This window comes from Sapajus apella, unplaced genomic scaffold, assembly GCF_009761245.1.
Source record: "Sapajus apella isolate SASKATOON/1434 unplaced genomic scaffold, GSC_monkey_1.0 scaffold12, whole genome shotgun sequence".
NCBI classification, from domain to species: domain Eukaryota; kingdom Metazoa; phylum Chordata; class Mammalia; order Primates; family Cebidae; genus Sapajus; species Sapajus apella.
The window spans coordinates 36138205-36164178 of NW_022436952.1; the positions used below are offsets into that span (position 1 = coordinate 36138205).

The 25974-nt window shown below is 44.4% G+C and overlaps 1 long non-coding RNA gene and 2 pseudogenes across 1 annotated transcript; 1 reads left to right on the forward strand and 2 right to left on the reverse strand.

Annotated features, from left to right (window-relative positions):
- The first annotated feature begins 8631 nt into the window (after window positions 1–8631).
- Window positions 8632–8751, forward strand: LOC116553594 (annotated as a pseudogene).
- Window positions 8752–17443: 8692 nt separating this feature from the next.
- On the reverse strand, window positions 17444–18046 carry LOC116553453 (annotated as a pseudogene).
- Window positions 18047–20357: 2311 nt separating this feature from the next.
- Window positions 20358–20634, reverse strand: LOC116552659. Its single transcript, XR_004269484.1, has 2 exons — window positions 20595–20634; window positions 20358–20431 (listed from the first exon to the last, which is right to left on the reverse strand). It is a non-coding gene; the product is annotated as an uncharacterized LOC116552659 (long non-coding RNA).
- Window positions 20635–25974: the final 5340 nt, after the last annotated feature.

The window sequence follows — 25974 nt, forward strand, 5'->3', positions numbered from 1 at the left end:
TCTCTCTCTCTCTCCCTCTCTCTCTCTCTCTCTCTCTGTGTCTCTTGCCCTTTCTCTTGCCGTGGAACACATCTGCTCCCCCTCTACCTTCTATTCCACAGTTTATTTACACATGTTCCTATTGATGGACATTTGGTTGTTTCTAATTTTTGCCATCACAGTCAATGCTTCATTAAAAATTATACACCTGTGTCACTGTGCCCATGTGAGGGGTTTTTTTAAGAGTGTACACCTAGAAGAAGAATTTGTGTGTTTCTGTTACCTATTGCTGTGTAACAAATCGCCTCAAAACCTGTAGCTCAGCCCGGCGTGGTGGCTCACGGCTGTAATCCCAGCACTTTGGGAGGCCGAGAGGGGCGGATAACAAGGTCAAGAGATCAAGACCATTCTGGCCAATATGGCAAAACCCCGTTTCTACTAAAAAATACAAAAATTAGCTGGGTGTGGTGGCGTGCGCCTGTAGTCCCAGCTACTTGGGAGGCTGAGGCAGGAGAATGGCTTGAACCCGGGAGGTGGAGGTTGCAGTGAGCCGAGATCACGCCATTGTACTCCAGCCTGGCGCCTGGCGACAGAGCGAGACTGTCTCAAAAAAAAAAACAAAACCTGTAGCTCACAGTAATCATAATTCATTACTGTGGGTGGGTCTTCTGTTCCACGTGGTATCAGCTGGGCCACGGGGACAGCTGGGAGATCCAGAGTGGCCTCCCTCGCAGGGCTGGTGCCTCGGTGCGCCTCTCTGTGGTCTTTTCACATGGCTAGCTTGGACTTCCTCACAGCATGATGTTGAGTTCCAAGAAGGAGGAGCATTTCAAACAAAGCGGGAGGCTGCAGATCTCTTAGGGCTTGGCCTCGAAATTAAAGCTCCTAAAAGCTTTAACTCAGAACTAGATGGGCATCTTGGCCCACAAGGGGAAACAAATTCTAAACAATCCTAGCACAAAACTTTCTCCTAGGGGCTTTTTCAACTTTAGGCAATTAATCATTCATCTTACAACAGATGACATTATTAGCCCGCAACCTAGGATTATCCTAGATTTAAAGAGAGAGGGACTCAGTGACACAGCATCACTACTTTTGCTGCATTCTTTTGGTCAGAACAAGTTATAGGCCAGCCCAGCTTCTAGGAGAATGGAAATAGACTCTACCTCTCACTGGGATGAGTGGCAAAGAATTTACATTCACCTTTAATTCACTGCAATTGGGTCATTGCCCCTAAACATTTTAAACTTTACTAAATAATGCCAAATTGCTTCCAAAAGAGATGTTCCAATTTATAGTCCTATCATCTGTGTATAAAAGTATAAATTAAAAACTTTTATCTGTGCATGAAAGCTTCTGTCTTTCCGTAATTCTCCCCTGGTACTTGGTACTGTCAAATTAAAACGTGTTTGCCAACCAGGGTATGACATGGTATCTCAGTGTTGTTTAAAATTTCATTTCCCAGATGAAATTAAGCATCCTTTTATATTATTGGCATTTATTGGGTTTTCTCTTCTATGGCCTATATTTCATATTCTTTGCCCTGCAGTTCATATTATTTTCTCATTTTAATTCTTTTCTTTTTTTCTTTCTTTTTTTTTTTTTTTGAGACAGAGTCTTGCTCTGTTGCCCAGGCTGGAGTGCAGTGGCTCGATCTCAGCTCACTGCAACCTCCGCCTCCTGGCTTCAAGTGATTCTCCTGCCTCAGCCTCCCACGCAGCTGGGATTACAGGCTTCTGCCACCACACCAGGCTACTCGTTTCAAAATTAATATTTCCTTCTCTTTTCAATTTGTTGGAGTTCTTTATATATTCTGGGAGCTACTCCTTTGTCAATTTCATGCATTAGAAATACCAAAGTCCCTGGAGAAGGCTGGGGTAGGGGCTGAGGCAGAGAGTGTAAGTGGAGTCAGCCAGGGGGCTGGGAAGTGGTTGGCAGCAAGACCAGGGAATCAAGGAGGCGGGCAGTGACTGGGACCTGGACATGCAGGCCCCAGAAGGCTCCAGGGAGAGATGTACTTGAAGGAGGGTAGCTGATTGTGAGGCTTCTTGTCTTGTCTTTCTTTCTTTCTTTTTTTTTTTTGAGACAGAAGCTCACTCTGTTGCCCAGGCTGGAGTGCAATGGCTTGATTTTGGCTCACCACAACCTCTGCTTCCCAGGTTCCCGGGTTCAAGCAATTCTCCTGCCTCAGCCTCCTAAGTAGCTGGGACTACAGGCGTGTACTACCGTGTATTTTTAGTAGAGATGGAGTTTCCATGATGGCCAGGCTGGTCTTGAACTCCTGACCTCAAGTGATCCACCCGCCTCGGCCTTCCAGAGTGCTGGGATTACAGGTGGAGCCGCCGTGCCCAGCTGACTGTGAGGCTTTTGATGTTGTGATGTGAGCTCATGGCACGAGGTACTCATCAAGCCCTTGCAGCCCGCAGGGCTTCCATTTGGAAAGAGAAAAGGCCTGAGAGAATGGTGCCCCTGACTCAGGAAGGCCCATGTGCCAGTGGAGTGGGTGAGGGTCACACTGCAAAGTAGCTAAGTGACCCAAATCAGTCCCTCCAGGGAGGCTGGAGAGGTGGCACCCATGTGAACACTGCTGCCCCTGCCACCTGACACAGCTTGTTTTCTGCCTCTCCAAGAGTCAGCCAGACTCTCGAGGAGCCAGTCATTTAAGGTCCTCAACCTATAATTGAGAGGCTCTGTTCCCAGGCTGGACCGGACCATAGGCCAAGGACACCCGGGCCTGAGCTTCTTGCTCTTTTGGAGGCCAGGCAGAGGAGATGGGCGGTCCTGAGGGGGAAACAGAGCAGTACTGAATTTTGCTAGTTCATGCTGTTCTTGGGACATCAAAGCTGGCGACAGGTATCAAAAGGTGTAAAATCTGTTAAAATACAGACTCAGTGACAAGGCAGAAGGGCCTCACGGTCCCCCAGCGGATTAGTCTTTAATAATCCCTCTTCTAGGTGAGTGTAAAGTTTTATATATAATTCTGTTTTTTTTTTTTTTTGAGGTAGAGTCTCATTCTGTTACCCAGATGAGCAGCACAATCACAGCTCACTACAACCTCAAGCAATCCTTCCACCGCAGCAGAGTAGCTGGGACCACAGGCGCCCATCACCACACCCGGCTTTTTGTAGTTTTAGTAGGGATGGGGTTTCACCATGTTGGCCAGGATGGTCTGGAACTCCAGACCTCAAGTGATCCACCTGTCTCGCCCTCCCAAAGTGCTGAGATTACAGGCATGAGCCACCCACGCCTGGCCAATATTTTTGTCACAGCATCATTTGTATGTTTTTAAAGAAACTAAAACGTTAATATTAAGGAATTGGTTGAATTAATTATGGCACATCTGTAATGTGACATTCCATGGAGGCATTTGGAATGTTGTTATAAATGATCATTTAATGTCTTGGGGAATTACCTACATTGCTAAATTTCTTTCCTGAAGAGTAATGGCCTTCCTTCCACTTTCACCAATATTCTGTATTATCACTTAAACATTTCTGCAAAATGACAGGTTCTTGCTATTATCAATTTGCCTTTGTTTGATAACTATAAATTAACATTTTAATTAAACGTTTATCAGTTACTTGTTCTTATTCCTTTGTGATTTGTCTATTCAAATTTCCGTCTACTTTTCTATGAGAATGTCCATCTTTTTCCTGCCAAATTTTTAGTATGTATTTTGTATTTTGAAGTCATGTCAAATTTACAGAAAAGTTGCAAATACAGGGTAAAGAGCCTTTTCTTTCCTGAATCACTTGAGATCTGATGCGTCACCACTCCTCCAAAATAGTTCACTATTGAAAAAAAAAAAAAGGCTGGGCACTGTTGGCTCATGCCTGTAATCCCAACACTCTGGGAGGCCGAGGCAGGTGGATCACCTGAGGTCAGGAGTTCAAGGCCAGCCTACCAACATAGTGAAACCCCGTCTTTTTTTTATTTAAAATAAAAATAAAAATAAAAAAGGTCAGCCGCTGTGGCTTACACCTGTAATCTCAGCACTTTGGGAGGCCAAAGTGGGTCAATCACTGGAGGACAGGAGTTCAAGACCAGCCTGGCCACACATGGTAAAATCCCATCTCTACTAAAAATACAAAAATTAGCGAGGCATGGTGGTGTATGCCTATAATCCCAGCTACTCAGACGCAGGAGAATCACTTGAACCCAGGAGGCAGAGGTTGCAGTGACCCAAGATCATGCCACTATACTCCAGCCTGGGCAGAAAGAGTGAGACTCCATCAAAAAAAAGAAAAAAAAAACGTCACTGTGTATTTCCTACATAGCCACAGTCCTACTGGCAAAATCAGGAAATGAACATTGATATTTGTGACAGATTATAGCATCCAAAGACAGCTGCAGCAGTATCTTACACCACACATTCTTTTTCAGCGTGACCTCAACACTCCTTCCATGGAGAGACGGAAGTCTGTCTCCTTCCTCTTTAATTTTTACAGTTTTGTGTGTGTGTGTTTTGTTTTTTTTTTTGAGACGGAGTTTCGCTCTTTTTGCCCAGGCTGGAGTGCAGTGATGCCATCTCAGCTCACTGCAACTGCTGCCTCCCAGGTTCAAGCAATTCTCCTACTTCAGCCTCCCAAGCAGCCGGGATTACAGGTGTGTGCCACCACCACACCCAGCTAATTTTGTATTTTTACTAGCAACAGGGTTTCTCCATGCTGGTCAGGCTGGTCTCGAACTTGCGACCTCAGGTGATACCTGCCTTGGCCTCCCAAAGTGCTGAGATTACAGGCATAAACCACCATGCCCAGACCAATTTGGGCAGGTTTTTTACTTGCTTGTAACGAACAGAATGTAGCAGGAATGACACTGTGTGGCTTCAATGGCCAAGTCAGAAAAGGTGATGCAAATTCTGTCTTGTTTGCTAGAATGATTGTTCTTGGAGCCCACAGCCTCCATATAAGAAGTCTGACTGAAGCCACCGTGTTGCAAGGAAGCTGGATATATGGAGAGGGCACCTGTAGGTGCTTCCATCAGCAGTCTTGGTCAAGTTTTCCAAACCCACGCACCAGGCATGTGAGTTCACCACACAGAGAGCTAATCACTGAGACACCAAGTGTTGCCAAGCAAGAAGGCTTTAATCTTGGCTGCAGCTGAGGAGATGGGAGCTCAGCCTCAAATCCATGCCCCTGACTGACTAAAAATAGGGGTTCATATAGCGGGGAAGAAATGTAACAATGTGCAAGAAAACAAGAAGCAGGGAGGAGCAAGGAGGCATCTGGTGAGTGACCAAGACTGCAGATGATTCCAGAGACCCTGGCATAGAATTACCCCCAGGCTCAAGTTTTCCCAGCTGAGGCCCCAGACCTCCTGGGGCAAGGACAAGCTGTCCCTGTTGAGCCCTTTCCAAATTCCTGACCTACAGAATGGCTGGTGCTGAATACTGCTAAGTGGTCTGTTACTCAGCTATGATGACTTGAGTGATACACTGCTTCCGTGGAATCCTCGGACCTCATTCAAGCTTGACCTCCTGTCCTCAAAATATCCTTTATGGTAGAAGGATCCACTTCAGGACCAACCTCAGCCTTCTCCAGTCTGAACCAGTTTCTCGGTCTTGGCCAAACTCATATTACTGAAACTTGCCCAGTAGGCCCATAGACAGTTGCTTTTAGATAAACATAGAAATGGACTCTTCTGCTGTTAAAGCTTGAAACTCATATCTGTTTTATCCAGCTTCCTTCCTCAGGAAAGGACCTTCAGTCCTCTCAAGAAAAGGATCGAAGAATTGAAACTGACCAGATCACCACCAGATTCCTCTTCGGGGCTCCCTAGTTCTTGTTTTCTTACACGTTGTTACATTCTTCCCTGCTATATAAACCCCTAGTTTTACTCAATCAGGAAGATTGATTTGAGGCTGTGCTCCCATTTATTCTGCTGCAGCACGTATTGTAGCTTCCTTCCTTGGTGATACTTAGTGTCTCAGTGATTGGCTTTCTCTGCAGTGAGCAACCCAGTGTTTTGGTTAAATTACCTTGATAAGCTTTTGAAGATTATAGACCAGCTATTTTGCACCATGTGCCTCACTTTGGGTTTGTTTTTCCTTCATGATGGGATTCAGTTCTGTATCTTTGGCGGGGATGCCACAAATGTGCTGATGTGTTCTTCTTGCATCCTATCAAGTGGCTTTTAATGTACTCATTTCTATTCATACAAATGCATAGTTTCTTATTTTATCTAATGAGTTATAATCTGTTGCTCTCATTATTTGTTTTGTTGCTTAAATTGCCACAGATTTTGCTAGCGGGGGCTCTTGAAGGTGAATATTATGTCCTGTTGACATCTCTCTCTCATTCTTAAAGCATTTTTTTTCACTTTCAGGCTCATCCCGTACTTTCCCCACCAGTCTTAGAATCAGCCACTTTTCCAGGGAGATCTGGTTCCTTTTTTGGAGAATGGTATGTAGAAGCCAAAATCTGGGCATTACATGTGTTCATTGTTCTTAGGGCATTACTGCTCCCAGTCCTGAGCTAGGGACTATATGTATTTATATATTATATACATATACACACTTATATCTATATTTCTATATCAACGTGTGTTGAAAAATCATGAATTTACACTAATACCTCCAATTCCAATGGAGTGCCCCAGGATTCATTCACGTTTTCTTTATTCCATGTTTGTAACTCCCTTCTCTGACTTTACTGTCAGAGGGTAAGCAGGTTCCTCCCTGTTATCCTTATTTGATCACTTCTCCTGTTTGCAGTCAATCTTCCATCACAGTGCTGCCTCCTTCCTCTTTACTCTTCTTAGGCTCTAAAACCTCCTGTCAAGGTGCCAGTGACCCTCCCCACACAAACACTCTTCCACTCACCTGTGCTTCAACATCACTCACTGGGACACTGGGACAGATGCTCTCCTCACCCCACCAGGCTCCAGCATCCCGTGTTTAGCCTCCCACTGCCTGGCATGCTCCTCACCCCACTCAGTCACTGAGCTCCCATGCTGGGCTTCTCCCTGCCCCACCCCTACATGGAAGCATCCTTTACTATGCTTGGGATGTGATACCACATGCTGGACTGCCTCCTTGTGTGGATGCCTTCCCCACCCTGCTAGCCTGTCTTCCCCACACCACCCCTCTCAAGCCTGACTCCTTGCACCAGGCACCCTCTGGGGGAACATCCTCCTTACTCTATGTGAGTTCCCACACCCATGCTGCACTGGGCCCCTATATGGGCCCCCTCCTCGCCCTGCTCTGCCTCTAGCACCCCATGTGGGGCAATTCTCTGTGGATGACCTCTTCACCCTGCTTGGGATCTGACAGTCTGCTCTGGGCCACTGGGGCTCTCCACCACCCCCGCCATTGGCAGGGATGTGTACCTTGCTTTGCCCCACCCAATGAATTTAGGACCAAATTGTTCAGGAAGGAAGGGGAAGAGAAGGAAAAGGAAGGAAAAAAGCAGAGCAACAAGAGTAAGGGCAGGAGGGAAAATTTCTTACTGATTTTTGAGAACTCTTTTTTATATATTAAGGGCACTGTATTAGTTAGGATCCTCATATATATATATATATATATATATATATATATATACACACACATATATATGTATCTTTTTCCTCTGCTATTTGTTCTATTCAGGCCAGGATGAGATGATTCCCATCTACACAGGGGAGGGAAATCTTCTCTACAGAGTCCACTAATTTGAATGCTAATATTATCCAGAAAGATGCTCACAGACACACCCAGAAATGTTTAATCTGGGCATTCCAAGGCCCAGTCAAGTTGACGTAAAATTAACCATCACTGGTTGTAATCCTTTGTCAATTACATATACTATATTGCATTTATTTTTCCTAGTTTGTTGTTTGCCTTTTAATTCTGCTAATTTGTTCATTTTTAGTTAAAAATTACTTATGTTCAATCTGTAAATGTTTATTATAGAAAAATGATGAAATACAGAGAAGCAAAAGAAACCCAATCATAACTGAATTGTCCAAAGATGAGCCAATGTTAGTGTTATTTTCCAGATACTTACTTTTTTTTTTTTTTTGAGACAGAGTCTTCTCTGTTGCCTAGACTGGAGTGTAGTAGTGTGATCTCAACTCACTACAGCCTTCACCCCCCCAGGCTCAAGTGATTCTCCTGCCTCAGCCTCCCTTGTGGCTGGGACTACAGGCATGCACCAACAGGCCTGGCTATTTTTTTTGTATTTTTAGTAGAGACAGGATTTTGCCATGTTGCACAGGACTTAGCCTTCCAAAGTGCTGCAATTATAGGGATGAGCCACCACACTTGGCCTCAGATACTTTTTTTTTTTTTTTTGAGACAGAGTCTAGTTCTGTCGCCAGGCTGGAGTGCAGTGGCTGGATCTCGGCTCAATGCAACCTCTGCCTCCTGGCTTCAAGCAATTCTGCTGCAGCCTCAGGAGTAGCTGGAACTACAGGCACATGCCACCATGTTCAGCTAATTTTTCGTATTTTTAGTAGAGATGGGGTTTCACCATGTTAGCCGGGATGGTCTTGATCTCCTGACCTTGTGATCCGCCCACCTCGGCCTCTCAAAGTGCTGGGATTACAGGCATGAGCCAATGTGCCCAGTCTAGATACTTTTTTATACTTTTTTTTTGCGTTGTTCGTATTTTCTTTAGGGTTAAAAATATTTATTAAGTATTTACAATATGCTGGTTGAGAATGGAGAATGTAGCCTATGGCAATGCCACCCTGAACGTGCCCAGATCTTGTATGATCTCGGAAGCTAAGCAGGGTTGGGCCTGGTTAGTACTTGGATGGGAGACCGCCTGGGATTACTGGGTGCTGTAGGCTTTTTTTTTTTTTTTTTTTTGAGACAGAGTCTTGCTCTGTCTCCAGGCTGGAGCACAGTGGTGCAGTCTCAGCTCACTGAAACCTATGCCTCCCAGGTTCAAGTGATCCTTCCACCTCAGACCTCCTGAGTAGCTGGGACTACAAGCACGTGCCACCATGCCCAGCTCATTTTTGTACTTTTAGTAGAAACGGGGTTTCACCATCTTGGCCAAGATGGTCTCGATCTCTTGACCTCGTGATCAAAGTGCTGGGATTACAGGTGTGAGCCACCAAGCCAGGCTGGGTTTTTTTCAACTTCCTTTTCCTTGTCAACGTCCAACTATCTCTGGCCCCTTAGCAATGCTCTGTCCATCTTCTGGCTGGTCTGCCTGTCCATTTTCTCCTGATGGATTTGCTGCTGGAGAGGTCACCTCTGGCCTGGCTCTTGTGGGCAGTGTGCTTTATGGCAAGCATGTGATCCGGTTTCCAGGGACAGCATGACCTTGGCCCTGCTCCTTCAACCTCTGACCCTTGCGAGATCAATGCACGGAGCGGGGAGCAGGGAGCATCCGCGCTAAGGAAGGAGTCCCTCTCATGGCCACCGCTTCAGCTCAGAGCCTGGACGGCAAAGGGATCACGATGGGAGATTTCCTCCAGGGAGAGGATGCATGTCCTCTATGCCCGGCTGCCGTAGGCTTTTAAATAAATAAATAAATAAAAAGAGAATGTAGATACATACACTAGTCTTCATGTATTATAGGAAACTTTTAAAATAAAAGCCATCATAATAAAATGCAAAACAGCAGTAATTATGACAATCAGTGAAAATATAAAGGGATTTCTGGATTATTGGGCAGGACCTCTGTACTATCTCCTGAATGCCTACAGGCAACATTAATAAATAATTTGGTACTGGTAATTATCATTTCAACAATTTATCTACTGACAGTTCACCCTTGGGAAAAAATCTTAGAGTTTTTCTATGCCTCTTTAAACAAACATTAGATCAACATTTTAGAATCTGTTCTTTCTTTTCAGAATGTATCACACACTTCATCATGACAGTGTTACTGGAAAGGGTCCTGATCCAAATTCCAGGAGAGGGTTCTTGGCCCTCAAGCAAGCAAGAATTCGAGGTGAGTCCACAGAGTAAAGTGAAAGCAAGTTTATTAAGAAAGTAAGGGAATGAAAGAATGGCCACTCCAAAGGCAGGGCAGCCCCAAGAGCTGCTGGCTGTCCACTTTTATGGTCTTTTCCTGATTATATGCAAAACGAGGGGCAGATTATTCATGAGTATTCCAGGAAAGGGGTGGACAATTCCTGGAATTGAGTGTTCCTCTCCTTTTTAGACCGTATAGGATAACTTCGTGACATTGCGATGACATTTGTGAACTATCGTGGCACTGGTGGGAGTCTCTTGGCATGCTAATGTATTATAAATAGTATATAATGAGCATTGAGGATGATCAGGTCACTTTCATTGTCATCTTAGTTTTGGTGGATTTTGGTTGGTTTCTTTACTGCAAACTGTTTTAACAGTAGGGTCCTTGTGACCTGTATCTTGTTCTGACCTTCTCTCTCATCCTGTGACTAAGAATGCCTAACCTTCTGGGAATGCAGCCCAGTAGGTCTCAGCCTTATTTTACCCAGCCCCTATTCAAGATGGAATTGTGGCTGGGCACGGTGGCTCACTCCTGTAATCCCAGCACTTTGGGAGGCTGAGGCAGGCGGATCATGAAGTCAGGAGTTTTGAGACCAGCCTGGCCAACATGGTGAAACCCCATCTCTACTAAAAATACAAAAATTAGCTGGGATGATGGGGTGTGCCTGTAATTCCAGCTACTCCGGAGGCTGAGGCAGGAGAATTGTTTGAACCAGGACCCGTGAGGCGGAGGTTGTAGTGAGCAGAGATCATGCCACTGCACTCCAGCCTGGGCTACAGAGGGAGTCGCTCTGGTTCAAACGCCTCTGACAATGGTACATATTAATTTTAAAAACCATTTTAAAAGGCAAGACATGGCCGGGCGTGGTGGCTCACACTTCTAATCTCAGCACTTTGGGAGGCCGAGGCCGGTGGGTTACCTGAGGTCAGGAGTTCAAGACCAGCCTGAAAAACATAGTGAAACCCCGTGTCTACTAAAAATATAAAAATCAGCTGCGTGGGTGGTGGGCGCCTGCAGTCCCAGCTACTCCAGAGGCTGAGGCAGGACAATCTCTTGAATTCGGCAGGTGGAGGTTGCAGTGAGTCGAGATCCCGCCATTGCCCTCCGGCCTGGGCAACAAGAGCGAAACTCCATCTCAAAAAAAAAAAAAAAAAAAAGCACCACATGTTGGAGCGCGCAACGTTGTCTGGGGTAATAACGGAGGTTCATTGTACCTGGGCCAAGGAAAACTAGGATGCCGACACAAACCAGCAGTTTAATAAGAGAAAAGGAAGACTCCTCTGCGCAGAGAAGGGTTCCAGAGAAAATGGGTGGCGGCTTCCGTCGTGAAATGCAGAAGGTTTTATAGATGAGCTTGAGGAGGCGCTGTCTGATTTACATAGGGCACAAAAGATTGGTCGGACCAGGTGTGTCATTTGCATAGTGCAGAAGAACTGGTTAGGACTAGGTGTGCTGTTTGCAGAGCACCTGAAGAAGCTGGCCGCCCCACCCTCCCCTTTTGTTATGCAGGTGGTTCTCTACCTGGCCCGCGCCATATCGCCTGCTTTTCTATTGTACACATGGTGACAAAGAAAAGGGAGGATGGAGCCTGCACGTTGAACATGTCAGGCTCTCAGGTAGTCCTTTTCTACAGGCACAGCTGCCGGCATTCACCTGTGCAAGCTTCCAGCTTGCTTGGCTGTATCTGCAGTTTGATTTTTCGGGCTGCTCTTTGTTAGAAGAGAAATGATTTGGGGGCTGCTTTTTGTTAAAAGAGAAACCTTGCTGAGGACCCTTTGCCCTCACTATCTGCCTAAATCTTTCTAGCTCCTGTATGCGTGTTTATTGTATCGATATGCAATCATTTAATTTATTGATCTCTTATTGTTAGAGATTCAGTTGTTTCTGTTTTGTGGTTGTAGTTTGGAAATTTTATTCTTTTACATAGGCAAACTTACCAGTATATTATTTTGTGTTTTCTTTCTCCGATATTAAGCTTGGAAAGGCTTTCCCTAGCCCGAGGTGCATTAACGTAACAAATATTTATAAAGCACCATCCAGGTGCCAGGTTCTGTTCTAGGTGCTTTGGGTCTATCAGTGAACAAAACAGATAATTACCTATTCTTCTGGAGCTTCCAGTTTGCTGGGGGTGAGATGTAGGGGAGGAAAAATTGCTCCTTCTACCATTCTAGGTTTTTTTGTCTGGTCTATGAATTAAATTGATATAAGTTAGATTGACAGGAGTAAAACAATTGGTTTTTTTGAGATGTAGTCTTGCTCTGTCACCCAGGCTGGAGTAAGTCGCATAATCTTGACTCACTGCAACCTCCGCCTCCCAGGTTCAAGCAATTCTCCTGCCTCAGCCTGACGAGTAGCTGGGACTACAGGTGTGTGCCACCACACCTAATTTTTGTATTTTCAGTAGAGACCAGGTTTCACCATATTGGCCAGGCTGGCCTCAAACTCCTGACCTAGTGCTCCACCCACCTTGGCCTCCCAAAGTGTTGGGATTATAGGCATTAGCCACCAGGCCTGGCCCAGAAAAACCATTTTAATTAGATATACAGATAAAGGAGTCCCACAGAAATATGAAATTCAAGAAGGTAGCCAGGGCCAAACACGGTGGCTCACGCCTGTAATCCAAGCACTTTCGGAGGCTGAGGCAGGTAGATCACATGAGGTCAGGAGTTGGAGACCAGCATGGTGGCAGCCGCCTGTAATCCCAGCTACTCAGGAGGCTGAGGCAGGAAAATTGCTTGCACCCAGGAGGCAAAGGTTGCAGTGAGCAGAGATCATGCCACTGCACTCTAGCTTAGGGGACAGGGAGAGACTCTGTCTCAAAAAAATTTTTTTTTTCCTTTATAAAAGTTAATTTCACCAGGTGTGGTGGCTCATGCCTGTAATCCCTGCACTTTGGTAGGATGAGGCAGGTGGATCACCTGAGGTCAGGAGTTTGAGACCAGCCTGTCCAACATGAAGAAACCCCTTCTCTGCTAAAAATACAAAAATTAGCAGGACATGGCAGCAGGCACCTGTAATCCCAGCTTCTCCCAGCTACCTGGGAGGCTGAACCAGGAGAATCACTTGAACCTGGGAGGTGGGGGTTGCAGTGAGTCAAGATCTCACCACTACACTCTAGCCTGGGCAACAGAGTAAGACTCCATCTCAGAAAAAAAAAAAGTTAATTTCCTTTACTAAAAGGGAAATGTCTGCTTTATTTTAGGCAGCTTAGTGAACTGAGTGGAGTGGGCAGTAAAGAGCTTTTTCTGCAATGGCTGATTCTCAATTTCCTTTTGCTCAAAATAATCAATATGCCAAAGTGGTGTATTTTGGGGTGACATGTTCTGAACCGCAGGCGGAGCAGATAATAAACAATAAACCTAATAAGTAAATTATACAACATGGTTAGGAAGTGACAAATAATATTGAGGAAAAAAAGTAGAGCAGAATAGGGGAGAAGAGGGCTGCTAGGGAAGAGTGGGAGGAGTGGGAATGCCAGCCAGATACCAGGTGCTGCATCCCTTAGGAATTTTAGCCAAAAGGTGAGCTGAAACCATACACAGAAGGGCCCTACTGCTGCTGGACACATTGTCTGGTGTTTGGTACAACACGGCCAGTTTTTCCTCAGTTACTGAAATGGATCATGGTTTCTTGGTTAGGCTCTGGGGTAAGTGGGTGGGTGGCTTGCATTGAGGCCACACTGTGTGAAATGTAATCTGTCTTTTTCTATTTGAGACGGAGGTTCCTTCCTGTTGCCCAGGCTGGAGTACAATGGCGCCGTCTCAGCTCACTGCAAACTCCGCCTCCCAGATTCAAGCAATTCTGTCTCAGCCTCTGGAGTAGCTGGGATTACAGGCATGTGTTACCACGCCCAGCTAATTTTGTATTTTCAGTAGAGACGGAGTTTCTACATATTGGTCAGGCTGGTCTCGAACTCCTGACCTCAGGTGATCCGCCGCCTTGGCCCCTCAAAGTGCTGGGATTATAGGCGTGAGCCACTGCGCCCAGCCATGATCTGTCTTTTAATGTTAGAATCACACTCGGCTCAGCAAGATGCTAACTCCATGACACTCACTCAGGGTGTGAGAGCCGCTAAGGGGACACAGTGGTTCCCAACTCCCCATCCCGAACTATTAATAGTTACTGAGTGGAAGAGGAATCAAAAAGCCTTACACGATTTAAAATTGTTTCTGTGTCCCTATGTGTACCCCTGTCTTCTTGTAGACTTCAACTCGTGTTTCACATTTAACTCCTTAATTGCTGAGGAATTCATTTTGGAATATGATACTATGGTGAAGTTCTAACTTTACTTTTTTCCCCAAAGTGTTCACAAAATTGAGTCTTTTTTTCTTCTTAATCTGAAGCATCACTTTATTGTGTTCTGAATTGAATATTTAAGGGCACACCAGCAAACACCTGCTTTGAAAGCTGACACTAGTTCCTTAATCATTCCTCTTTGCAGGTGTACTGCCTCCCTTGATCTCACATGATTTTACGATTAACCAGTCACATTTTTCCATTTGCCTATAAAGATACCCTGAGTGACTTGCAAAATCTTAGCTGAAATTCAGAGGCAGTAATATGTTAAATTAAACTAAATTTAGCCAGAGGATGCCTCTGTACCTTGAGCCCATAATGCACTGCAACCTAACTTAGTATGCTAACAAACCAAAAGCCTAACTTATGAGTAAATATTTTGTGTAACGATTGGCAGAGTCTCAGCCAATCACAGCAGCCATGCTTCTGCCAATCTCAGGCTGCCAACAGATCCAACCACGTTCAAACAAGGCCAACTCAGAGCTGTAACCAGTCAAGCTGTTTCTGTCTCTCAGTTCTATTTTCTGTATGTAAATGCTCCCTGACCATGTTGCGAAGTAGACTTCTCTGAACTCCTTCTGGTTCTGACGGCTGCCCAATTCACAAACCATTCTTTGGTCCATTAAACGCTGTTAAAATTAATTCATCTAAAGTTTTGCTTGGCTGGGCACGGTGGCTCACACCTGTAATCCAGCACTTAGGGAGGCCAAGGCCGGCAGATCAGTTGAGGTCAGGAGTTCAAGACCAGCCTGGCCAAGATGGTGAAACCCTGTCTCTACTAAAACTACAGAAATTAGCCAGACATGGTGGGTGCCTGTAGTCTCAGCTACTCGGGAGGCTGAGGCAGGAGAATCACTTGAGTCCAGGAGGCAGAGGTTGTAGTGAGCCGAGATCCTGCCTCTGCACTCCAGCCTGGGCAACAACTACACCTCAAAAAATATATATAAGTAAAGGTTTTTCCTTTAACAGGTATAATAATATATACATATATTTTGAGGCAGAGTTTTGCTCTTTCACCTAGGCTGGAGTGAAGTGGTGCAATCTCAGCTCATTGTAACCTCCGCCCCACAGGTTCAAGCGATTCTTCTGCCTCAGCCTCCTGAGTAGCTGGGATTACAGGCGTCCGCTACGACACCCGGCTAGTGTTTTGTGTTTTTAGTAGAGACGAGGTTTCACCATGTTAGCCAGGCTGGTCTCGAACTCCTGACCTCAAGTGATCCGCCCACCTTGGCCTCCCGAAGTGCTGGGATTACAGGCTGAGCCACTGCACCTGGCTCTTGGTGGTGGTTTGAGGTATAGAGGCTTCCAAAGGCAATACTAAGTAAAAACAGGTATACATCACTTCAGAGCCTTAAATCCATGAGGGCTGGGAAAGAGGAGGATGAGAAGTGAGGAGAAGCAGAGGCAGTGAGGACGAGGAAGGACAGGCATGGAGAAAGGGGGAGTGAGGAAAAATACTGCCCTCGCTCTTTATCCCTAGCCATGGGCTAGTCTAGTTCAAGCTTCTGACTTGTCCCTACTCCTGGGACCCCGATCAGGTGCTGAATCGGTGCCAACATTCTTCTTGCCAAAGCCTGCTTGGACAAGGTTGCACTGCCACCCAAGATGGCTGGCCGACTAGGTCTGTGGAGGCCATTAGTTCTGGTCACCACCCATTCCTGGCTCCTCATTCTTCCTAAGCATGGGAGGATTGTACTTGCCCACTATTGTTGAAGTTAAGCTTGGCCATGAGACTTGCTCTGTCACTCCTGGGTGACGTTTTCTGAGCCAACATGTGGCTCGCCTTACTCTGTTTCCTCCTGCCAGAGTGACCAGCCATGCTCCAGGTGAGGGGTTGTTCTCTCATCCTGGGTCCCAGAAGGAGGAAGATACATGCTGTGCAGTAGGTGGACCCAGGAGTGGGACATCAGCATTGTTGCCTGAAGGCACTGCAATTTGGAGTTATATTGTTACTGCAGCATTACTTATCCTATCCTCACTGATCCTGTGTCTTCCCAGTCAAAATTTAGGACCCCAAATTAAGATAACTTCCCATTGACAATATCTCCCCATTCTTCTAGATTTACTTTGTAACATATTTCATTAGATTTATTCTTAGGTATTTTATATTTTTATGCTATTGTATATGGCAACTATTTTATTTCATGTTTTTTCTTAAAACATAGAAATGGAATGGTATTTTGAGCTCGTTTCTAATACCTCACTAAACTTATTTAAAACTGGACAGGGTACAGTGGCTCACACCTGTAATTCCAGCATTTTGGGAGGCGAAGGCGAGTGGACCACTTGAGGTCAGGAGTTCGAGACCAGCTTGACCAACATGGAAAAACCCCGTCTCTACTAAAAAGTACAAAATTAGTCAGGCGTGGTGGCACACGCCTGTAATCCCAGCTACTTGGGAGGCTGAAACAGAAGAATTGACTGAACCCATGAGGCAGAGGCTGCAGTGAGCCGAGATAGGGCCATTGCACTCCAGCCTGGGCAACAAGAGCGAAACTCCATCTCAAAACAAAAAACTTACCTTGCTTTTCTTTATGGATTTTACTGTGTTGAATTTTCCATACATCATGTATTATATGCAAATAATGACAGTTTTTTTTCTTTATTTTCAATGATTTCTTGTCTACTGCACGAAGCCAACACAATGTTAAACAAAATTGGTGATAACAAGCATCTTTATTTTGTTCCTGATCTCAAAGGGAAAGTTTTCAACATTTTACCATTACATACCAAAATTACTATAGGTTTTATTAAGATGCCCTTCTGAAGTTAAGGAAGTTATTTTCCAACCCTGGTTTGCTAAGAGTCATGAAAGATGCCAGGTACAGTAGTTCACACCCAGCAGTTTGGGAGACCAAGGCAGGAGAATTGCTTGAGGCTGGGAGTTTGAGACCAGCTTGGGGAAGATAGTGAGACCCTGTCTCTCCAAAAAAAAAAAAAAAAAAAAAAGACTCATGAATGAATGTTAAATTTTATCAAAACAACTCTCTTCCTTCTATGTATTGAGATCTTAATATGGCTTGTATCCTTTATGCTGTTGATGTGATAAGTTATGTTGATTAATTTTCAGATGTTTAAACCAACTTTGCATTCCTAGAAGAAATCCAGCTTGGTCATTCATAAATCGGCTTGGAAATATTTTGCTTAGAATTTTTGCACTTATATTCATGATTGGGATCGACCTATAATTTTCCTTTCACCAAATCTTCAGGTAGATTGTAAAATTCTTGCTGGCTTCACAGAATAAGTTGGGAAATAATATCTCTTATTTTATTCTCTGGAATAATTTTCTTTTTTTTTTTTTTTTTTTTCAGTATTTTAATGCAGTCACATCAGTGTGTCTGGTTCATTTCAGTTCCTTTATGGCCAAACCAGGGGGCAGGGACTGCTTCAGTTTCTCTGCCTTCTCTCTGTCAGTGATGACCAGGGTGTAAAGGTATCTGCTGCATCAAACTTTAAACTTCACCCTGTCCTTATTTTTCTTGATCTTGACAGATTTGGCATCCTTTTGTCGGGCTGTGAGCAGAAAGTCCTTGATTTCCTCGATTTTCTGAGGCATGGTGACAAGATGCGCTGGGAGCAGGCGCGGACCCAGACAGTGAGCAGCAACCGGGAAAGAGGACGAAAAAGAAAGAGACTTCCGTTTCCGGGCTGTTAAACCTCTCTGGAAGAATTTTCAAGATCAGCACTGTTTCTTCCTTAGGTGTTTGGCAGAATTTGCTAGTAAAGTTATCTAGGCCTGCAGTTTTCTTTGTCAATTGACTTTAAATTATGCATTAAATGTGTTTTATAGTTATATGACTATTCAGATTTTCTATTTCTTATGTCACTTTTACTAACTTGTGTTTTCCAAGGAATTTGTACATTTAATTTAGTTTTTGTTTTGTTTTGTTTTGTTTTGTTTTTTTAGACAGAGTTTCACTCTTGTTGCCTAGGCTGGAGGGCAACGGCACCATCTCAGCTCACCACAACCTCTGCCTCCCGGTCAAGTGACTCTCCTGCCTCAGCCTCCTGAGTAGCTGGGATTGCAGGCATGCACCACCACACCCGAATAATTTTGTATTTTTAGTAGAGATGGGATTTCTCCCTGTTGGTCAGGCTGGTCTCAAACTCCCGACCTCAGGTGACCCGCCCTGAGTGCTTCCCAAAGTGCTGGGATTACAGATGTGAGCCACCGCGCCTGGCCCACTTGGTTTAATTTTTCAAGTTTATTGGTATAAAGTTGTTCACATCTTTTTTTCTTATCTTTTTAATGTCTGTGAAATCTATGGTGAGATTTCCATTTTCATTGCTGCCATTCATTATTTATGTCTTTTTCTGTATTTCTATCTTTCTTGTCAATCTTGCTTGGGATTTATCAGTCCCTTCCATTCTTTCTTTTTTTGTTTGAGACAAGGTCTTGTTCTGCTGTCCAGCCTAGAGTATAGTGGCATGATCATGGCTCACTACAGCCTCAACTTCCTGGGCTAAGGTGATCCTCCTGCGTCATCCACCTGAGTAGATGGGACTACAGGCACTCACCACCATGTCCAGCTAATTTTTTAATTTTTGTAGAGAGGTGGGTCTCACTAAGTTGCCCAGGCTGGTCTCAAGCTCCTGACCTCAAGCAATCCTCTTGCTGTGGCCTCCCAAAGTGCTGTTACTACAGGCAATGAGTCATCATGCCTGGCCTCATTCTTTCAAAGACATAACCATTTAGTTTATTGATACTCTAGGATATGTTGGTTTTCTAAATTTCATTTAGTTTCCGCTTTTTATTACTTTCTTCTTTCTACTTTCTTTGCGTTCAATTTGTTGTTCTGCTGTTGACATCTCGAGATGAAACGCTTACCATTTTGGTTTTTCAGTCTTTTTTCTTTTCTAATACAGATGGTTCCCAACTTACAATGGTTTTACTTACGATTTTTCAACCTTACAAGGGTGAAAAGCAATATGCATTCAGTAGAAACTGTGCTTCAAATTTTGAATTTGGTCTTTTCCCAGGCTGGAAACATGCCCTACAATACTCTTGCGAGGCTGGGCAGTGGCAGTAAACTGCAGCTTCGTCAGCCACATAATCCTGAGGGTAAACACGGGTTATTCTACGCTGTGTTCTGCTGCCGGGTGATTTCGCCCAATTGTAGGCTAATGTAAGTGTTCCAAACACGCATAAAACAGGCCAGGCTAAGCTATGATGTTCAGTAGTTTAGGTGTATTAAATGTATTTTTTACTTACAATATTTTCAACTTATGATGAGTTTATGAGAATGTAACCTTATAATCCAGGAGCATTTGTATGTTCATTTAAAGTTTTAAATTTTTCTTTAAGCGTGTCTTTGCGTCCCACAACTTTTGATATGCAGTATTTTTGTCTTACTCAGTTTAAAAAAGTTTCTAATTCCTACTGTGATCTCTTTTTTATTTATTTCCTTTTTGTTTTTCTAATAAAGACAAGGTCTTCATATATAATTAACTTATAAATTCAGTGCAAATTAAATAAAAACACAAGCAATGTTTTTTTTAATGACAGAAGTTGATTCTGAAAGCTCGTACAGAGAAATAGACAAGCAAGGACAAGCAGGAAAACTGCACGAAAGGAAAACAATGAAAGAGTAATATTCTTACTGGCTGTTTTAATATAATTCAAAGCCTTCATAATTAAAACAATATGGTACTGGCATATGAACAGATAGACAAACTTAGAGAACAAACCAGGAAGTCCAAAAGGAGAACTTAATTCTTACGAGAATTTAGTACAGTATATAAGTAAGCATTGTGCAAATTGAGGGAGACAGGTGGGAAGACAGATTTTGCAATAAATACTATTTGGACAATGAATAGCCATGTGGAAAAAAATAAATTGGGTATTAACTTGTGCTATTCCCATTCTCTTCTCCCCAGCTTCATGGCAACCTTGGGAACTAACAGGCTATAAACATGGTAAAAGTCAGCACCCTTCCAGCTACTGGAGGTGTTAGAACGGGGAATGGCACCCTTTCAAAGCCCCTTCCCAGAGAATGGTCCTATTTGAATTGTTCGTCAGTGGTCTGGAAAACCCCACTTGGCAAGGCTCTCTCTATTTGTCCTGATGTAGAACGTGCTCAGTACCAAAAGCCTTTTTCCTGAGGGAATTTGTCAAAAATAATCAGTAGCTATTTATTATTATTATTATTATTATTATTATTATTATTTTGAGACAGAGTTTCACACTGTAGCCCAGGCTGGAGTGCAGTGGCATCATCTTGGCTTAGTGCAACTTCTGGCTCCTACATTCAGCCGATTCTCCTGCCTCAGCCTCCCAAGCAGCTGGGATTACAGGTGCGCACCACCATGCCCAGCTAATTTTTTTTTTTTTTTGAGATGGAGTCTCACTCTGTTGCCAGGCTGGAGTGTAGTGGCATGATCCCAGCTCGCTGCAACCTCTACCTCCCGGGTTCAAGCAATTCTCCTGCCTCAGCCTCCTGAGCTGGGACTACAGGCATGTGCCACCATGCCAGGCTAATTTTTGTATTTTTTGTAGAGGGGGTTTCACCGTGTTGGCCAAGATGGTCTTGATCTCCTGATGTCATGATCCACCCGCCTCGGCCTCCCAAAGTGTTGGGGTTACAGGCATGAGCCACAGCACCTGGCCCAGTAGCTATTGCTTAATATCAGAGCTGTCTGAGGCAGTGATTACAGGGCAAACAATGAAGTAACTAAAAAACTTAAAAGGAAAAATTGAGGAATGAGATATTCTTAGGGGGCTGGGAAGAACTCCGATATATTCCTGGGACTCTAAACGGCCACGCATGTGCCCAGGGCTATGAACATGCTCAAAGAAGACTTGAGAAGGCCCTCAGCCCTCACCTCTGACTGGCCTTGAAACTGTGCAAGCAAAAAGTAAAGATTAAGATAGTATTTGAAGCTGTTTGGCTGAGCATTGAAGCATGCCCCAAACTCACACAGAGTCCCTGGCAAAGACTGGGAGACTTTCTGGTTCCAGGCATTTAAGGAAATATCTGTCCAGTCATTAGCTGGCCAGTAAGCTAAATGATCAGAAACTTCAGTGGCCACATGTGAGAAGGAATATAAGCAGACTTTATAGAATTCGGTCAAGAAATTCATTAAACAAATAGCAATGATAACAAACCCTGGAAAGGAGAATCTGATTTCCAGCGTTGCCACATTATATTATTTAAAATGTCTGTTTTCAACAAAAATCATGAGACGTGTAAAAATAAAGTATGGCCTATACACACGAAAGATGTCATTAATGGAAACTTTTGCTGAGGAGTCCACATATTGCACTTACTAGATAAAAACTTTAAGTCAGTTATTTTATTTTAATGTAATTATTTTTTGAGACAGGGTCTTGCTCTGTTGCCCAGGCTGGAGTGCAGTGGTGCGATCACAGCTCCTGACAGCCTCTACCTCCTGGGCTCAAGCAATCCTCCCACCTCAACCTCCTGAGCAGTTGGGACTACAGATGTACACCACCATGCCTGGCTAATTATTATATATATACATATATTTTTTGTAGAGACAGGATCCCACTATGTTGCCAAGGCTGGTCTTAAACTCCTGGGCTCAAACGACCTACCCACCTCCGCCTCCCAAAGTGCTAGGATTACAGGTGTAAGCTACCATGCCTGGCCTAAATCAGATGTTCTAAATATGCTCAAGAACTGAAGGAAACCACAACTAAAGAACTAAAGGAAAGTATAAGAACAATGCTTAACAGAGAATTTCAATAAAGAAACAAATTATATATTAAAAATAACTAAATGCTGGAGTTGAAAATTACAACTGAATATTGGCCATATTGGCCAGGCTGGTCTCAAACTCCTGACCTTGTGATCCACTCACCTCAGCCTCCCAAAGTGCTGGGATTACAGGCGTGAGCCACTGCCTCTGACCTTTTTAGTCTATTATGTATATATATTTTAATATTCATGACACAGCTACCAAAGTCAATTCTAAACAAGAAAAAATAGAATGGAAGGCCTGATAGCATAAAACCATCAATTCTTCCAGATTAATTTATACATTTAATGCAATTTCAATGATATCTTCAACAGTCTTTTGAAGAGGGAAGGAGTGATTTTTAAGGGAAATATAAACCATAAATGTTTCAGAATAACCAACCAAATTATGAAGATGAAGAGCACTAAAAGGAGACTTGTCTTATTACATGTTAAAAACTACTGTAATCAAGCTAGGTATGGTGGCTTATGCCTGTAATCCCAGCACTTTGGGTGGCTGAGGTGGGCGAATTACTGAAGCCAAGAGTTCGAGACCAGCCTGGCCAACATGGTAAAGCCCCGTCTCTACTAAAAATACAAGTGATTTTTTAGTAGAAATGGGGATTTACCATGTTGGCCAGGCTGGTCTCAAACTATATCTATTAAACCAAATGATTCTAGCATACCTATTAAACCAAGCTTATCAATTAGAACACTCATATTCTATAAGTCTTTGCTCATATTTTAACTGCTTGACTTGTCAAATTCTTAAAGGGACATTTAAAAAATTTCCAACATACATACATTTTTATTAAGGTCTCAGTATTATTAGGAGTATTTGCCTTAAATATTTTATTTACCTGTTATATTATTTGGTTCACTAGGCTTTATGTTTACTACGTCTTCTTTATAAAGAATATTGGCCTGGCACAGTGTCTCATGCCTGTAAATCCTAGCACTCTGGGAGGCCTAGGAGGATGGAACACCTGAGGTCAGGAGTTCAAGACCAGCCTGGCCAACATGGTGATACCCATCTCTACTAAAAATACAAAAATGAGCCGGGTGTGATGGTGGGTGCCTGTATTCCCAGCTACTCGGGAGGCTAAGGCAGGAGAATGGCTTGAGCCTGGGAGGCAGAGGTTGTGGTGAGCCGAAATCACACCACTGCACTCTGCCTGGGCAGCTAAGCGAGACTCCGTCAGTCCAGTGACAGCAGCGCCTGCTTTCCGTATTGTTTCCAGACCATCTGGAGGAGCCAAGCAAGGGGTGGGTACTGACTTCAGAAGCGGGGAAGAGCCCTGCCCCAAAGAAGACACTTGGAGAATGCGCCTGCCTTCTCGGAAGCCATTATATGTTCCCAAATCAAGTGTTCCTTTTAAGACATAGTAAAGTAAAAAGGAAAGAGCATTAGAGTTGAGATCAGCCCGACCAGGGTTCTTTTTTTCTTGGAGACAGGGTTTCACTCTTGTTGCCCAGGCTGGAGTGTAACGGCATAGTCTCAGCTCACTGCAACCTCCGCCTGCCAGGTTCAAGCGATTCTCCTGCCTCAGCCTCCCAAGTAGCTGGAATTACAGGCGCCCGCCACCACACCTGGCTAATTTTGTATTTTTAGTAGAGATGGGGTTTCTCCATGTTGGCCAGCCTGGTCTCAAACTCCTGACCTCAGGTGATCCGCCCGCCTCAGCCTCCCGAAGTGCTGGGATTACAGGCGTGAGCCATCGCACCCGGCCCCAACCAGGGTTCTAACTCTGCCGCCTACTCGTCTGTAAAACCTCAGGTAAGCCACTTTGCTTCTCTGGGCCTTGGTTTTGTCAACTGTCAGGATGGACTATATTACTATTTCTAAATATTCCTTGTCCTTCCCCTTGAGGGGATTCTGTGTCCCCACCCCATTGCCGTAAGGTGTGGCCATGGGACTTGCTTTGGTCAACATGATGTGAGCAGAGTCGACGTGTTTACTTCTGGGCAGAAGTTCTAAGATTCGGCACAGTTCACAATAACCAGCTGATTTTCCTTCGGCCCCAATGTAGTCTGGGGCCCTGTAGAGAGGCAATCCCGAGCTGCTATCGGGGAGTAAAGACTTATCAATTAGGACAGATTAAACTGTTTTGTTTTTAATCGTAAAATAACAACAGCTTAAACAGATAAAAGTTCATTTCTTTCACATTATCACAGCTTTTATTTTTATTTATTTAGTTTCTGGAGTTGGAGTCTCTGTCGCCTACGCTGAAGTGCAGTCAGGGGCATGATCTCAGCTCACTGCAGCCTCCACCTCCCCCATTCAAGTGATTCTTCTGCCTCAAGAAGCTGGGATTACGGCGTACACCACCACGCCTGGCTAATTTTTTTTTTTTTTTGAGACAGAGTCTTGCTCTGTTGCCACGCTGGAGTACAGTGGCGCAATCTCGGCTCACTGCAACCTCCACTTCCTGGGTTCAAGCGATTCTCCTGCCTCAGCCTCCCAAGTAGCTGGGACCACAGGCGAGTGCCATCACACCCAGCTAATTTTTGTATTTTCAGTAGAGACGGGGTTTCACCATGTTGGCCAGGATGGTCTCGATTTCTTGACCTGGTGATCCGCCTGCCTTGGCCTCCCAAAGTGCTGGGATTACAGGTGTGAGCCACTGCGCCCGGCCTATATTTTTAGTAGAGATGGGGTTAAACGGGGTTTCATCATATTGGTCAGGCTGGTCTCGAACTCCTGACCTCAGGTGATCTGCCCTCCTTGGCCTCCCAAAGTGCCGGGATTATAGGCACAAGCCACTGCACCTGGCCACACTATCACATCTTTTTATGAAGTTCAGAAGTACGTGGCCTAAAGCTGGTGTGGTGTGACGTTGCCACAGAATTATCAGGGATTTGGGCTTCCCCCAGCTCTCTGCTCTGTCACTTCTAGATGCAACTCTTGTCCTCAGGGTCCAAAATGGCTACTAGAGCTCCAACCATTGCGTACACATTTCAGGCAGTGGATGGGGGTAGGGGAAAAGAAGGAAATCCTGCCTTCCTTTTAAGGAGACTTATTAGAAGTCACATATAACAGCAGGGTGGGAAGGCAAGAGGGTGAGGAGGGGAGGGAGGTGCCAGGAGGAAGGAGAGGAGGAGGAGGAGGGAAAGGAGGAGAAGGAGAATAATGAAAGCCACTGGGCCAAAATAAGTGTCTCCTTGCTTATAGAACAAGTAGACAGCAATAATATAGAGCTGCCAGTGTACCTCCAACTCCTTTGTGAGCCTGGGAGGGGGGCCAAGGAAGAGGCTGACGCTTGGCTTCTGTCTCCTTGAGAATGGATTGTAAAAGAAGGACTTGAGGTCAGGCTGGAGGTTGCTCACCTGTGAGGTGAACCCACAGGTTTTGAGCCAGGAAGGAAAGGCCAAGGTAAGGCCTGGAAGAGAAATGGTGGGATTGCGTATTAGTTAGGGTGGGCTAAACTGCAGAACAATTAGATGTCATCCAGTCATTGAAACAAGGAAAGGCTTGCTGCTTCTCACAGAAAAGTCCAGGGTAAGGCTTTAGGTTGGTGGTGGCTCTGATCCGTGCCATGGGTCCACTGGCCAGTGTAATAAGGAAGGAAAATCATTTAAAAATAAAAAGCTGCATTATGAGAGATTCCAAATATTTACAAAACCAGAGGGAAGGGCACTGTGAACCACTTTCAGAGAAATCTAGACTCTGTCTTTTCCCTTCCACCTTACTGTCTACCTCCCCTTCCCTACAGGTAACCAGTTAAAAATATCCTCCCAATTCAAAAGTTCTGTGGGGTGTGTGCATGTGTGTGTGCGTTCATAGGCATGAGCATATGTGTGTGTGTGTACATGCACCCTCCCTCCTTTCTTGGATAAATGGCTGTATACTGAACATATTTTTTCCATCTTACTTTTTTCATGTGACACTGCATCCTGGTGATCACCCCAAAGCAACACATAGAAATAATCCTTGTTCCTTGTAGCAGCTACATAGTACTCCATCGTATAGACGGATCATAGCTTATTCAATTATAGAGATGGATCCATTGTATAGATGGATCATAGCTTATTCAACCAGCCTGACTGATGGATATTTGGTTGTTTCCAGCCTTTTTCTTTTTTTT